Here is a 17,090-nt window from a genome sequence, read left to right as displayed (position 1 = left end):
TATTTAGATCTCAATTAGAAAATGTAACACACACTGAGGTCCCCCTTGTAAAACTGAAAACTAAACCACAGTAGAAGAAAAGACAATAAAAATTGGAAATTAATGAAACAGAAAAAAAGAAAAATCAATTATATGAAAAGGGATTTCTTTGGGAAGATTAAAACTTTGAAAAAAACTCTTAGCTGGATGTTTAAAGGCATAAATTACCAATATCACAAAACACTTAGAGTTAATAAACTGTTTTAAGAAAATTCAAGAGAATTATTTGTACAACCTATGGAAAATTCCTTTATAGATCTAAATAATCAAAATGCACACAAGTTAATGGGTTAAAAATGAATCTCATGAATTTTTCTGCCTGTGATGGTATGGAAGTTCCCTTTACTGGTTCTGTGGGGAGAGCTCTGGGCATCAGTGGCTCAGCCTATAATCCTAGCTGCTCAAGAGGCTGAGATTTGAGGATTGTAGTTGGGAGAGAGCCTGGGTAGGCAAGTCCATAGACTTATTTCCAATAAACTACATAGCAGCTGGAAGTGGAGCTGTGGCTCAAGTGGTAGACAGTATCATGTAGACCCAGGTAGAACATGGTCTAAAATAAAGATAAAGGTGATTCCTGTCTCCAGCTTCCACCCCACTGGTTTTAGTAGTAGGAATGTAGAGGAGGAAATGGCATTAGGCAGACTTCTGTGGGGACTGAGCACTTATACCATAGGGTTTACACCAGGGTTCCAGAGAGATGAGCTAATTTTAAGTGGAAAATATCCTAAGTCAAAAACGCATTTACTAGGGTATTAGCCTTGAGCTGAAGAGCTCAGGGACAATGCCCAGGCCAAGAGTTCAAGCCCCACAACCAACCAAAAAAAAGATATAAAAAACCCTCACATTTAGTGAAAATAGTAGCTTAGCTCAGTCTATTTCCCATGTCTCACTTGCTAGTCTATAGCTAGGCAAAATCATCTAACACAAAAGTCATGCTGGAATAAAGTGTTAAGTATCTAAAGATAATTCACTAAGATATCAAAAAACTGAAGCCCCACAGAAACCACATCAAAACAAAAAGATCTGGCAAGGCAGTGGCACAGGAAGTTTCTCTTCGTGATCTCGTGGCTGGCTGGGAATGCTTATGTCCAGCGTGAGAGACTATCAGTTTGACACGTTGCAAACCTGGGAAAAGACCAAAATGCAAAACTGGAAGTACAGTTTCTGATGAAGAAAAGAAGTGTCTGGCTTTTGCACCAATGTAAATTTCCCAGCTGGTTATTGTTTTGGCAGAACTGGTATTTAAACTCAGAAGCTTGCATTTGCTGGACCATGTTCCTCTACTTTTTTTGCTTGCAACTTTTAGGATAGGTTCTCACTTCATGCTCCTACCTGGACCGTCATCTCCCTATTTTAGGACTCCTCAGGTTGTTGAGACAATAGGTGTGTACCAGCTTGCCCAGCTGCCCTTCACCGGGAGTCTGCCAAGACTTTTCTGCCCAGAATGTAATCTACCCAAATTCAGTTCCCCATGTGTCTTAGAATGATTGTCACCTTCCACTGTCCCCAGTTAATGGGTTAAAAATGAATCTCATGAATTTTTCTGCCTGTGATGGTATGGAAGTTCCATTTACTGGTTCTGTGGGGGTCTATTTGTTTTAAATTTTGCGATACTTAAATTTTATGACAAATGGTGGGACCAATATTCTGAGACTTGTTCCTTTCTCATTTAGAGTCAGGTTGCCAAGATCCAACCAAATCTTTCATTTATTTGTTTTGAGTGCACTGTAATGTTCCATTGTGTCAGTGGGTGACTGTATCACAGTTTGTTTATCTATTTTATTCACTCTTCTGTCAATGATCATCTGGATGATTTCCAAGTTTTTTATTATTATTATGACAGCACTACTGTAAACATTATTCATGTCACTTGGGTTTCTCTTGGTTATGTTCCAAGAAATGCAATTGCTGAGACATAGACTATGAAAATGAATGATCACCTATTCAAAAAAGCATGATGCTGTTTTTCCTAGGTAGTCATTAACAAACTCATCATGCTATTGAAACTGACTACTCAAGTTTTAAATTTTCAGCGTTTATATTAATTTGATTTTATTTTCCCTCTCTCTAGCTTCCATTCCTTCATCTATTTGATTCATTTAAATATCCATATATCATGATCTTTCTCAAATTGTGTAATCATTTCTTATTCCCAAGGCCCTATATCTGTTTGTTACATCTGCTCCTTAGCCCGATAAGACTCCCTCACTTTCAAGTTGTTTGTTTCTTCATGTGGTCATATAAATTTGAGTGAGTTTATCAACAGCCTCTTTTTACCCCTCTCATGTAGGAGAGTTTTGTGAATTGTAACATGGATATGTTTATCTGTTCACTTATTGAAAAATATCTTGGTTGCTTTCAATTGTTGGCAATTCTGCACAAAGATATTCTATATTTCCAGGGATAGCTATTTTCAGGGACAGAAATTTTCACCTCCTATGGGTAAACATCAAGGAGAATGATTGTTGGACTGCAGCAAAAGAATATCTAGTTACTTGGTGAGAAATTACCAAACTGTCATCCAAATGAATTTACCATTTTTTCTCCTTGCTAGCAATTGGTGGTTGTTCCTGTTGCTTCTGGTCTTTATCAACAATTGGTGATGCCAGTATTCTGGATTTGGGCCCTTATAATCACTGTGTCGTGTTACACCATCGTCTTCATTTGCATTTCCCTGATGACCTGTGAGACAAAGCATCATTTTTTTATTAAAGAATTTATTAACATTGATTTTACAACATATTTCAAATGACATGCATCATTTTTCATGCTTACTTACCATCCATCTGTGTAGCTTCTTCTGTGAGGTACTTGTCTCTGATCTATTTATTTTTTCAATTTTCTGGCATTCTTATCATTGAGTTTTAAGAATATATTTTAGATACCATTTAAAAAATATTTTTTGCCAGTCCTGGGGCTTGAACTAAGCTTCTTTTACTTAAGGGTAGCACTCTACCACTTGAGCCACAACACCATTTCTGGATTTTTCTGTGTATGTGAAGAATGTGTATTCTGAAGAATGGAACCCAGGGCTTCATGCATGCTAGGCAAGCATTATGCCATTAGACTACACACCCTCCCCAGATACCCGTTTTTTTTTTTTTGTTGTTGTTTTTTAATCACACACACACACACACACACACACACACACACACACACACACACACACACGGTTCGTATTTTTCTTTTTTTCTCTTGGCAAGACTATTGCTGACCAAACCAAAAAATTTAACTTCAGTGAAGCACATCTGATCATGCCTTCAGTGTTGAAACTAAAATGTTACACCAAATGTAAGGTCATGCAGATATTTAGCCTATCTTCTAGCAGTTGTATATATTCATTTTTATTTATTTATTTTTATTATGATTAATAGAAGGGTTACATTATATTCACCAGACAGTTGTATTTATTTTTAAATCATGTTGTGCTTTACTTTTTAGGTCTATGTTACAGTGATTTTTGTGAGGGATGTAGGGTTTACGTCCAGACTCATTTGTTTTTTAAATTGAATGTCTAATACCATTTGCTATTTATACAACCATGTGCAGATTTTTCATTTATAGCTCATCAATGTGATGAATTGTATTAATATAATTTTAATTGTTTATTTATTTCTGGTGCCAGTCCTGGGGCTTGAACTCAGGGTCTGAGTGAGAGTCCTGAGCTTTTGTCTTTCTCTCCCTCATTGGTTAATTGAAGAATAGGATCTCACAGACTTTCCTACCCAACCTGGCTTTGAATTGTGATCCTCAGATCTCAGCCTTCTGAGTAGCTAAGATTACAGGCATGAGACACTCACTGTTGCCAAACTATATTAACAAATTTTTGAACCTCAAATCAGCCTTGTATAGCTGGGAGTTATCCTACTTGGTCATGGTATATAATTCTTCTTACATATTGCTGGATTTCAGTTTGTTAATATATTTTTTTGCCAGTCCTAGGGCCTAAACTCAGGGCCTGAGCACTGTCCTTAGGCTTTCTCAAGGCTAGGGCTCTTCCACTTGAGCCACAGAACCACTTCCAGCTTTTTCTATGTATATATGTGGTACCGAGGAATCGAATTTGGATCTTCACATGTGCTAGGCAATTATTCTACCACTAGGCCAAACTCCCGACACCTCAATTTGCTAATATTTTCTTGAGAATCTGTGCCTCTGTATTAACCAAAGGTATTGACTTGTCATATTCTTGTATTCATCTTTGTCTGATATTGATATTATAGTGATGCCTACTAAAATTAAATTAGGGTGATACTTAATTTCTGAAATAAATGATGGTGAATCAGTGTGATCTCTTTCTTAAATGTTTACTATTGAGATTATCTGGCCTGGGTAGCTATTTAAAAACAAACAAAAGTATCTTGAATTTTGAACTCAGAGGTACTTTTCTGGTTGAATCTAGTCCTTTTTGCTGGATTCCATTTTTTTTGTATATCAGGCCTTCTCAGGTGGTTTATTTCCACCTGTGTAAACTTTAATTATTAAGTTTAATCTATTAAGTATTCCTCTATCTTAGTTTATTAAACTAATTGGTATAGTTATTTGTGATATTTCTTTATTATACTCTTTTATTTCTAATATTAGTAACCTGTATATTTTTCTCTCTTCTCTTTAGTGTGGCAATGTTTATCAATTTTGTCAATTATTTCTAAAAGGAGAATTTTGACTTCATAGATTTTGTTGCTACTGCTTCCTGTTTTCAATTTCATTGACTTCTGCTCCAATGTTTACTATGTCTTGACTTTTGACTAGTTTGGATCCAAAGATGCAAACTTAGGTAATTTTTTTAGAAATTACATATTTCTCCTTTTCTAATATATGATACATTCAGTGTTATAACTCTGCATAAATTCTGATTTCACCAAGTCCACAAATTGTAGTAAGTTGTGTTTTCATTTTTACTTAGTGAAAGAATTTTTATATTTCTCAAGAGATTTCTTTTCTTATCCATGTGTTATTCAGAAGTATGTTAATTGGGTATAGAAGCCTGGGCCTCATGTGTACCAACACAAGCACTCACCTACAGAGCTATCCCCCTAAATTGGGACTTCTTTCTTGATCCACTATTATAATCTCTGCCTTAGTTTATTTTTAAAGTAGGGCTTGATTGCCCCTTCTTAACTAGGACTGGCCTTAGAACTTTGATTTTCCTGTCCCCATCTCTTGTGTAACTGAAATTACAGGCATGCTTTACCATGTCCACCTTGCTTTCTGGGATAGGGTCTTTCTTCCATTCATGGTTTTTTATTGTTGTTGCTACTATATCATGGGTTGTCCTCAAACCACAATTCGTATCTCTGGTTTGTGGGGTGCTGGTTTAACAGGTATGTGGCTATTACACCTAGTAAATTATAACTATACTTTGAACAAATTGTAACCAATTTGATCAATTGAGAATAAGAAAAATGAAAGCTTTCTTCTATGTTAATTCTTTCTTTGATGTTCTTACTTTTGATTTGCTTATTTTGTTTCATTTTGTGTTTTGAGGCAAGATCCAGGCTGCCTGAAACTTGTGACCCTCCTACCTCAGTCTTCTTAATGCTGGAACTACAGTCATGCATCACCATGTGTAGCAAGATTGATTTTTATTTCCTTGCTCTGTTAGGGACCAAACCTAGGGCCTTATCCACACGAGGCATAGACTATACCTCTGAGCTGAATTGACAGTTGTCCCATTTTTTTTTAAAAATAGATTTTAGTTTTTTACCTGTATCCTTTAAATTTCTTGCAAAAGAATTTCTTGGAATATTTCTTGCAAGGTAAAACCACTAGCCACAAAGTCCCTCAAGGCTTTCTTGTCTGAAAAGTTTAATTTTTTTCTTCATCTTTGTGGAAGTAAGTTTGTGGGGTATAGAATTATAGGTTATAGTGAGTCTTCTCTTTCTTTCTCTCATGGTACTTCAGATACCTTTTAACTCCACTGTCTTTCTGTTTATATGGTTTCTGAGATGTTAGAGGTAAGTTGGTTATTCTATAGGTTAAGATATGTGTTCCTTTTAGTTTCTGTCAGAATTTTGTCTCTCTCTAAATAGTATATGGATAGAGTGTGTGGAGTTGTGTATGGAAGAAGACTGCAATTATCCTAGCTGATATTCTCTTAGCTTCTTGGAACGGAGACTTGTTTGATACTAGTGATACTAAGTTGGGGAAATTCTCAGGCATTATTGTTCCACTATTCCTGTTCCTCACTTTCTCCTTCTAATAGCATCATCGTATATAGTATTGCAATTGTACAGTAGGTATTAGGCAATTCTTAGGTATTCTTAGTTCTTAGGTATTCTGTCATGTTTGCAGTCTTTTATTTTTTAACTTGTCTTTCAGGTTTGGATGTTTCCAGTGAGTATCCCCAAGCTCAGAGATCCTTTTCTCATCTCTGTCCAGTCTATTAATAAACCTATCAAGGCAGATTATCTTTTTTGTGTAACATTTTTCTTTTTACTATTCTTTTTTTGCTATAAAGGGGTTACAGAAATGTAATTTAGGTAATGAGTACCTTCCTTTTGAACAGTGTCATTTATCCCTCCTTTTCTCCCAACTTTTTCTCTCCTGACCCACCTTTCCCGGAATTGTATAGTTCATTTCCTACATAGTGTCTAGTGAGTATCACTGATGCCTTAGTTCATCCTTTGTCCCACTGTTTCTGTGCTTTCCCTTCCCTTCTCCAAATCAGTTACAATTACATACGAAACAAAAGGTATAGGAATAAAGAACAATAACAGAAGAGAGAAAAATATAGGAAAAGAAAAAAAAAACTGCCCACTGCAATTTTTAAATAAAAACATCTGGCTTCCATTTCTTTGCATTCATTTTAATAGGTGTCATTTATACGATCATATGCGCACAGCTACTGAGCACTGTGTTCCTTTCCTAAGAACGTCCTCCTTTGGTCTCTGTATGAATGTTTAGAGTGTAGACTTTTGTCTTTTACTACCCACTGGGTTTACTTCTAGATGTACAGGCACAATCTAAATATTACAAATGAGGGAAACCACGCAACCTATATATCTTCGGGTCTAGTTTACTTTGCTTAATATAGTTTTTGCCACATCGTTCCATTTCCTTATGAATGGGGCAATGCTATTCTTTCTGATGGAAGCACAGAATGTATATGAGTCACATTTTCTTGGTCCATTTATTCACTGAGGGCCATCCGGGTTGATTCCCTGTCTTAGCTACAGTAAACCATGTTGCAATGTACATGGTTGTGCTGGTGGCTTTAATATGGCCTGGTTTGTGGTCATTTGGATACATGCCCAAGAATGGGATTGCTGGTTATAGGCAAGCTCTATATTTAGTCTTTCATTTCTAACACCTGGTTTTGATTCTGTCTTTAGGATTTTCAACTCTGTGCTTAGAATATTTATCAGTTGTTCTTATTATCTACTTTCTCCAGGAGCCTCTTTTATGTTACTACTCACAGTGGTTCTGAATTCCTACTCTGATTATTTCAGTATCTTTGTCTGATGTTGCCGTGTCTTATTTAGGAGCTTTCAATGTCCTTTTAACTGTGTTTTAACCTTTTAGTATGCCTTATAAGTTATTTTCTTGGTAGCTGGGCATGATGCATAATGGTAAATATACCTATAATATTCTAAGGTGTGTGTGTGTGTGTGTGTGTGTGTGTGTGTGTGTGTGTAAGGGACATTCTTTCAGTGTCTTTATTAGAGAATTTCATCATCCTTCTCTCTGTTGATGTGGGATAGGATGACTAGAGTGTTCTGAAGTTGAATATTTTCTTCCTCCATAGGTTAGCTGGGCTCTGATGACGACCCTGAAGGTTAGATCCAGACTGACAAGTTTTTCCTGGGATCAGGCCTTGCCAAGAACAGTGATCTGCTATGTTTCAAAATGGTTCCCTTTCCCATCAACTGACAGAAGCAGGTGAGAAATGGGTTGAACTTCCAGCAGTTAAGTTCACAAAGAACTGGAATGGGTAGGGTGTAGGAGTTGGGTCCCTTGTGATAGGGGCTCCTAGAGTGTTAAACACAGGTTGATCCATACTGAGAGTCCAGTAATTTTCATTCACAGTTCAGGCACTGGTTTCTCGTGAAAAGTTGTGTCTAATTTGGGGAACAATATTTTGCCATAATTTTCTCATTTTTCTTACAGGTCTAGGGAGAGTTGTCAATTTTTTTTCAGTTTGTTCAACTTTTTGCTTATTGCTAGTATGGAGGGAAAAATTCTACATTCCTCATTTGCAGAAACCAAATCAAAATTCTTATATATTCATATTCAAGCATGTAATAGCATTCCCCTTTGAATTTTTGTTAGCTGATTACCCTTCACACTGAAGACACATCATTGAGATCTGAAATTTAACCTTTTTTTGTCTTTTTTCACATAATGACTTTTACCTCAACCTATTGATATCCAATAGATATCTGTACCAGCTTTCTATTACTGTTACAAATATTTGAGACAATCAACTTTCAAGATAAAATGTTGGTTTTGGCTTGCAGTTTGGGAGGTTCTAGTCCCCGAGCAATTGACCACATTGCTTTTGTGCCTGTGGTGAGGCAGCTCACTATGGTGGGAGTAAGTGGTGGGCTGTGCTTCCTACCGTATGAGTGAGACACAAGAGAAATAAGAAGACACCGTGGGCTTACAATTTCCTTCAAAGCATGCCCCCAATAACCTATGACCTCCTACTATAGTACCACTGGAACTTGCCTTTTTGGGGACAGTCCCAATCCAAATAATAGATAAGAATATTCAAATAGAATTGTGAAATGCTTGTGTAATGAATGAGTACATTAGTGAATGAATGCCATCCATCAGCATCATATCAATCCTCCCTAAATTCACTTTCTGTTAAAAAGCCTGTTTCTGTACATGAAGTCAAAGAATTTCCAAGATATAATAAGAGAGATGCTTGTTCAAAGTGGCAGCATGCCCATCAAGAAGCTAGACAGAGAATTTGAGAATTCTGAGCAGTAGTTTGCTGATTCTTCTTTGTTCTCCAAAGACAATGAAGTATAGGACAACTGCTAAGTGCTGGGTCTTTTATGGGCCTTTGTGTACTTGGTTTTTGGTTTTAGAATGGATAAGCCAGGGCTTGTAAAATCTGAAGGGCAAGAACTCCTGGAGGATGTGCAAAGCACAGTCAAGCTCTTGTACAAATGAGCTCCACTCATTTGTAGAGCTGGTTGAGCTCCACTTGTTCCACATGAAATTCTCTTACAATGGAGTGAATGGAAAGGTAACAATACAAAGCTGTGTTCTTGAGTGAATGTGCGCACTGTGTGTGTGTGTGTGTGTGTGTGTGTGTGTGTGTGTGTCCTAGGAAAGGCAAAATAATACTGACACATAACTGTGTCATCACTTACAGATTCTACCAAAGCAGTTTGTGTGTCTTCCTCCTCTTTTAAGTTATGAGTTCCTTAGACATTTTCTTCATATCTGGCACTCCAGCTCGAACTTTTGCTCATTAATTGGCAATAAGAGCCTCATGGATTTGTCTGATCTGGCTGACTTTCAGATCTGTTCTCTGCCTCCTGAGTACTGAGGATTATGAGTACGAGCCCTCAGCAGCACCCAATGAGTTGTGAGTTTCTTTGAGAATAGATCTGATTTATGCTCATCGCCATATCATGAAGGCCAAGAGAATAAATGTCTGCTGAGCCAGATTATCAAGGAAGAAGCAAGGCACAAGATACCTGTAAATAACCCAGATGCTTTTCTTGGCCAGGATTCCATAAGTCCAAATTTCCATAGATGCCATAACCCCCCTTACTTACTCTTTCCAATATACAAGGCAGACATCAAGCCAACTGCATCATTCTTTGCTCAACTTAACTCTTTGTCAGCTTTGCACATGGATCTTAAATAGGTCTGTTCCCACCTTCCGGAGCTAGAACCAGTTTGAGGCCTCTTCATGAAGTGTGTGGCAATGGTGTCCCCAAATGGCTTGGGGTGATGAAAGAAATCAGCTTGAGAGAGACACCTCCCTGTTTGTCTTCTCAGCCTTGGGAGTGGGCCCTCATAGGGCTTTGCCCCAGTCCTGGCCTCTTTCTCTGCCCAGGGCTATGAGGTACTCAGTCTTGCTGCATTTGGAGTGTGTGAAAAGAGCAAAGAGAATATGAGTCAGAATAATTCCTAGGGCCAACCTCACCCTAGAATTGTTTCATCAAAATGGGAAGCTAGAGAGAGGGGGAGCCAGCTCTTTGCCAAAGTCTCCACATTGTTCCAACTTGCCTTTGACTTGAGGACTCAGCAAACACTGAGGAGGTTGACAAACCAAGACAGGCTTGATTTACTGAGCACTCCTCTGTCGCAGGGAGACATCAAACATTGTAAATCACTGGGGAATGGCAGAGGTTCCAAAGTGCTTACAAACAATATAGGTTGGCCAGTGATTTACAGGAAGTTTAAAACTGGAGAGAAGTGACAATTTGCTGTCTTATGCTATAGGAACCTCCACTGTTCAGGTTCAATTAGACCCCACATAGAGTAAATTTCCAGTGGGCAGTGTGCCTGCTTAAGTGGTAAGAGGCAGAAGAAGGAAGTGCTTCTGTGCACTCACCAGGAGGTGAAGCTGATGAATGTCACAATCCCTTGAGGTTCTCTTCCTGGCTGGAATCTTGAGGTCGCCGCAGGAATTCATTATAGATCCTATACTCTGTTACCTGGCTTCAGCAGAGTTTCTGCTATGGTATAAGGAGGGATGAAAAGTTCAGTTTTTGCTTCCTGGCCCTAATAGCACCAACACTGAAGTTACTTCGAACTATTCCTGGATGGTTGGCCTAATGACTGGTCCTCACAGATAGCACTGGACTGTGCTCTATGCTTTTCTTCTTCACAAAAGAAGACCCTAGGGATGAAAATATTAGAGCAGCAGCTACTGAATTTGCCTTAAAGCTGGGCTTCTACAAAACATGTGATCACCTGACCAGAAATGAAAGAAATAATTAAAAATTACATATTTTGTTATAAAGAAGATAGTCTCATAGGCTTTAGACACAAAATCTGGGGTGTTTACATTGATTGTACTCAGTCAATGACTCCAGTTATATTTTGTGGCTTTTCTTTTTTACTTAGTTTTATCATTCTAGATTATTTTATGAGCATATTATCTTGAGGAATTAAAAATATAAACATTGTCATCCTACCTAAGCTGGAGGCTAGTCTCTGAGGATCGTGGTTCAAAGCCAGCCCAGGCAGAAAACTTCCTGTGAGACTTTAATCTTCAATCAACAACAACTCAAAAATCAGAAGTGACACTGTGGCTTAAGTGTTAGAGCTCTAGCCTTGAGCACAAAAATTGACTCAGGGAAAGTGCCCAGGCCCCAATTTCAAGCCCCATAACTGACAAAAATAAAAATACACATTGTCACTATTCATTTAGTTAAAATGGACTTACATATTTGTTTATCTAATTCGTTGGGACTTTGGCTATGAAGTGGATAGAATTAGTTAATAATATTGGACCTGCTAGTTGTTTCTGTGTCTTTTGAACTTGAGAACAAATGTCATCATTTGAAAATTAGTTCCATTAGATGTTGAATAGAAGGACAAAGGGTCTAATTGAACCTGAACAGTGGAGGTTCCTATAGCATAAGACAGCAAATTGTCACTTCTCTCCAGTTTTAAACTTCCTGTAAAACAAAGCTTGGAGTTAAATGACAGAGGTCACCTTCTGCTGGTTTCTGCAATCCCAGCAGATTCGCTTTTTTCCCTTCCTTGTAGCCCAAGAGTGAGTTGTTTTTTTTTTTTTTTAAATACTTTCTGGCAAGTAGGACTTCTGCCAAGTAGGACCAACACATTGTGTATCCCTCTTTAAGTCTCGAAGCAAGTAGACAACATGTCAGGTAGGAAATGGGATTCTTTCCTTCCTGAAAGATCTCTGAGGCATCACCAATGCTTTCTTGAAAATTATTCATTAATCTTCATGAATATTAATATTCACGATATTTAGTATTTAAATCAGAGTTCTGTGTTAATCCATTTGTCTGCTTTAGCAAAATATCACAATATAGATGGCATATAAACAAATGTAAATTTTTGTTTATATATAAAGACCTAGATTTTTGGAAGCTCCACCCACTCCATACTTACACAGTAGACGTATTGTGAGGAGGAACAAGAAGAAGAGGAACAGGCCAGATCAGCCAGGACCTTAACCCTGCATAGCAGGGGCTCCTGCCTTGTGCCTTCATGGGAAAGCTGTTAGGTTTACAGAGAATTACAGCAGGAAACCTTGTGAAAAGCATCTTAACATCTTAGCTTTGGAAGGGGATGTGAGCTGGGATCCATTTTCACTAAAGCCTGGAGCTATTTTTTGCCTTTAACAATTATAGTTAAGTACATAAATTATGAGCCAAATCAAGGAAAATAAGCAGATATGACACCTTCCTTCTAGGAGTTAGTGTCTAAATTAAACAGTACAAATGTGCCATGAGAAAATGTATCCTGAGCCAGGTACTGGTGGCTCACACCTATAATCCTAGCTACTCAGGTGGCTGAAATCTGAAGATTGCAGTTCAAAGCCAATCTGGGCAGAAAATTACATGAGACTCTTACCTCCAACAAACTACTCAGAAAAAGCTGAAAGTAGCACTGTGGCATGAATGGTAGGGTGCTAGCCTTGAGCAAAAAAGAAACCCAGGAACAGTGCCCAGAAGTTGTGTACCATTTTATCTTTAAGATGTCTTTTTATAGTTTGCATACATAATTTATGTAATTACAGTTGAAGTGAACAAGCAGTGTGTGTGTGTGTGTGTGTGTGTGTGTGTGTGTGTGTGTGTGTGTGCTGGTCCTGAAGCCTGAACTCTGCTTGGATTCTGCACCTTGGCTTTTTTTGTTCAAGGCTGGTATGCTACCACTTAAGCCACAACTCTTCTTCTATCCTCTTGGTTGGTAGTTAATTGGAGCTAAGAGTCTCACAAACTTTCCCACCCAGGCTGGCTTCCAACTTCAATTCTTCAATCTCAGCCTCCTGAATAGCACGAGCCACAGGTGCCCACTGTGAACAAGTAATTTCACAGAGCTTTATTGCATGCACTGAATGATTGCATTGTTGCATTAAGCTCCAGTTCCTAATTTATATAATTTCTCCCATAGTTGATTGTGTATAGGTCTTTGTTCTTTTAGATAATTCCTAGGGAACATATTCTGGTATATAGCATTTTCTCCTGCTACATAATAAATCCCTCGATGGAATCATTGGGTTAGAAATAATAAGTCCTTTCATGGATTACAATTGCTACTTCTAATGAATTGAAGGAAAGAATGAATGATATAGACCTTGATGGCATTATGAGCTGAAGCTTGAACATTAATTTAAATATCCCAATAAAAATTACAACATAAGTGAACTTTCTAATTTCTCTTCAAATGTCTCCAAGTAGTTATATCACACAAGAGAAATGTTATCTACTCAATCTCAAGTCCACTTAGTTTACTTAATTTTGGCTACCTAGCAATTTAGGCAAAAGCTAATTCAGTCCCAATTCCAATTTATTGAGAGCAATCAACTGAATTTTTTTTTGTAGTTTTCAATGCTCCCTATACCTTCATAACATAAAAGTTTGAGGTAAAGAGTTTAGAAATGAGATCCTAAGTCTTTTTCTTTTTTCACAAAGGATCTTGTGAATATGAATTTTGGCCTGATATTGCTGACACTGTGAATGCAACATCTAGACATGTATTACTTTGTCTTGTGGCTAGTTATTTATATTTTTCAATAAATAAGGTTCAGTGTGTCTTTGTCTTTGACGATCCTCAGTTTCACTGTAGCTTGTCACCCACTGATAACCAATCAAGGGTTTTCTCCCACACTCTTGTGCTTACCAGCAATTCTGGTGCTTTCTTCTGCAGCTCATGATGGAGTTTATAGAAGGAGTTGTTACATTCACAGCTGTCCTTAAATCCAAACCAGTTTTCCATAAACACTTTCTCTATCCTTTTGATCACACTGCCCTCCAAAACTGTTCCAGCAATGGCAATTAAAATTTTGACTATCAAAGGGACTGTGAGTTTGGCCTAGTGGTAAAGTGCTTGCCTAGCATGCACAAAGACCCGGGTTCGATTCCTTGGTACCACATACCCAGGAAAATTTTGACTATCAAACATAAACGAAGCATGCCGATCCTAAAGATAATCCACAAGGGAGAATTCCAGAGGTATTTAGCGCAACATAACTTTTATAGAAAATTGAACTTGCATCACTGTATTTCAGTATGCTACTGGCAGGAGAAATGCACTTTTTTTTTGTCTATCCTGCGGCTTGAACTCAGGGCCTGGGTGCTGTTTCTGAGCTTCTCTGTGCTCAAGGCTAGTTCTCTATCACTTGAGCCACAGTGCCACTTCTGGCTTTTTTAGTTTATTGGAGATAGGAATCTCACTGACTTTCTTGCCAGGACTGGCTTTAAACTGAAATCCTCAGATCTCAACCGCCTGAGTAGCTAGTATTACAGGCATGAGCCTCTGGTGCTTGGCAAGATGTACCTTTTAAAGTTTTCTGTATTCATATTCCATCAGAATCTTTTTAAAATGAAAAGCATGTCTGTCCATTAGCGAACTGAATTCCTTTGCACTGCAGAAGAATGACTTCTGGACTCCAGGTAAGCCTAATGATACATGTTATTGAATCTGACTACTGTTCTGGAGTAGCAAGATAGAATCCTCGACACTCCAGAACAATCATTAAGTGTCACATGAGTGCAAATAAATGTGGAGTCCATTTTAATAGTATATGCATATATATGTATACATACATATACATATATATTCATATGGTGTCAGATCAGAGTACAAAGTAGTATCAATTACTTATGAAACAGCAGCAGAAGTCCAGAGGATAAAAACAAGTGCCTTCCCCCGCCCCCCAGTACTTCTACTCACAAGCAAACATCCTTGGATTTCTCAGAACATCACAAATTCTTGTTTCCTCAAAGATCTATTCAGATCAGATTGTATCCAAAGATTTCCTGAGCAAACAAAATTTTGTTATCCAAATAGTTAATTGTGGTAAAGCAAATAAAATTCATCACAAGGTATTAGCAATTTAAGCAATGATTATTAAACTTCTGTTGTTGACTTCTCCATTTTCCTGTTTGAGATCCTCGTGTGTGTGTGTGTGTGTGTGTGTGTGTGTGTGTGTGTGTGTGTGTGTAAACTTGTGCTCAGATATATGATTCATATTTAGCTAATTGTGGCATGTGTATGATTTTCTATAAAAACTAAGTTTGCTGGCTGTTTGTAGTGACTATGGCTCACTTTCTTCTGGAAACTCTGATTCAGTTTACATCATTTTGAATTATAGCACCTTTTCCAGGAATGAAATGCAAGAGGACAACATTGCTCTGGTGTTTCCAGGTCTGTAGAGGCCTGTTGCTTTAAACGGGTTATGTGTAGGACACAAGGATGTGATTCATCTATACACTTCATAGTCATAAAAAAAGCAATGAAAACAGCTCAGCTGCAGTCACAATGCTCATTGCCTGTACTGAATGTGTAGCACCATTTAGTTTTTATGATTTTATATGGAAATGGGAAAGGACGCCCTATGAACAAAGTATCTATTATGCTCAATGTCATCAACATTACTTCTTTAGTGAGCATACAGAAAGTATGTGGAACTATATACTATTACAGAGCATCTTTGTCATAACCTTTTTTTTTGCCAGTCCTGAGGCTCAGGGTCTAAGCACTGTCCTTGAGAATTCCTCAAGGCTAGCACTCTGTCACTTGGGCCACAGTACCACTTCTGCTTTTTCTGCATATGTGGTACTGAGCAATCAAATCCGGGTCTTCGTGCATGTTAGGCAAGTACTCTACCATTAGGCCATGCTTTTGGTCTTCTGTCGTATCCTTTTAATGTGTCCTGCTTTGTAGAATACAAGTCAATAGTGGATTTCGCAGAATTCTCTTCTCTGTGAAGTTGCAAGAGTGATCATCTGACCAGAGAGATTCATATGAGGAACAAAGCAGAGAAGGTAAGACCAACATTCTTTTAGAGGCAGCTGGAGGCAGAAGCACAGAGAGATTCAACAGTAGCTTTCAAATGAACTTTCTGAGATGTATCTGGAAGGTACTACAGGCTAAGGACAGGTGGCAGAATCTTACAGGCTTGTAAATTCTCCCAGGTGAACTGGAGAAGCTCATGATGGCTCTCGACTGACAGTATTAGAGTCTTCCTTAACTTTCACCTTCTGATTTTTTTTTGCCAGTCCTGGTGCTTGAACTCATGGCCTGAGCATTGTTCCTGGGCTTTCTCAAGCCTAGCCCTCTACCACTTAAGCCAGTACCACTTCCGGCTTCTTCTATGTATGTGGTACCAAGGAATCAAATCTGGGTAATTCATACATGCTAGGCAAGCACTCTACCACTAGGTAAAACTCCCAGCCCTTACCTTCTGATTTCTTGCAGAAGACTTGACAATCTTCCTAAACATTCTTCACACTTGGATATTCTGTTTTGCTAATAAAATCTTGAGTTAATAAGTAATTATAAAAAAATCTATACAAAACTAGAAAATCGTAAAATAAATTACTCATGGCCTATGCCTACTATAAAATTATGATTGTTAAAAGCTGATGAAATAGAATGAAAAGGTTTAAATCAATAAGTTAACCACAAACAAATGTATTAAATAGATGTTCATATAAAGTATACATTGCAATATTTATTCATAGAATATGTGGATATATAAATATGCACATAAATATATGTTCTATATAAATATATAAATCATAAACAGAGATAATGCTAGTTTATATTAAATATTGTAATATTGATACTATCAAGATTCTACTAAATAATTTCACTTGAAATATAGCTTTGCCTAGGGTTACTGAAAATGTTAAAACCAGGCCAGATGCTGGTGGCTTGCATCTATCATCCCAACCACTAAGGAGGCTGAAATCTGAGGATTTCCATTCAAAATCAAGACTGGGCAAGAAAATTCTGAGTCTCTTATCTCCAATTAGCTAGGAGAAAGCTAAGTATGGCTTAACTGGTAAAGCACAATCCTAGAGTTAAAAAGCCAAGTATGAAAGTATGAGGCCCTAAATTCAAACTACAGTACCAGCACAAACAAAAAAAAGAAAATG

General features: G+C 37.7%; 1 long non-coding RNA gene across 1 annotated transcript; it reads right to left on the bottom strand.

The window, feature by feature from the left end:
* Positions 1-14,890: 14,890 nt before the first annotated feature.
* On the bottom strand, positions 14,891-16,458 carry LOC150045723 (uncharacterized). The gene is made up of 3 exons (XR_016532854.1): positions 16,391-16,458; positions 15,817-15,935; positions 14,891-14,966 (listed from the first exon to the last, which is right to left on the bottom strand). It is a non-coding gene; the product is annotated as an uncharacterized LOC150045723 (long non-coding RNA).
* Positions 16,459-17,090: the final 632 nt, after the last annotated feature.

The sequence above is a fragment of the Megascapheus bottae genome, chromosome 27 (assembly GCF_031878675.1).
Source record: "Megascapheus bottae isolate mThoBot1 chromosome 27, mThoBot2.hap1, whole genome shotgun sequence".
Lineage (NCBI taxonomy): Eukaryota > Metazoa > Chordata > Mammalia > Rodentia > Geomyidae > Megascapheus > Megascapheus bottae.
This window is presented reverse-complemented; position numbering and strand designations above follow the sequence as displayed.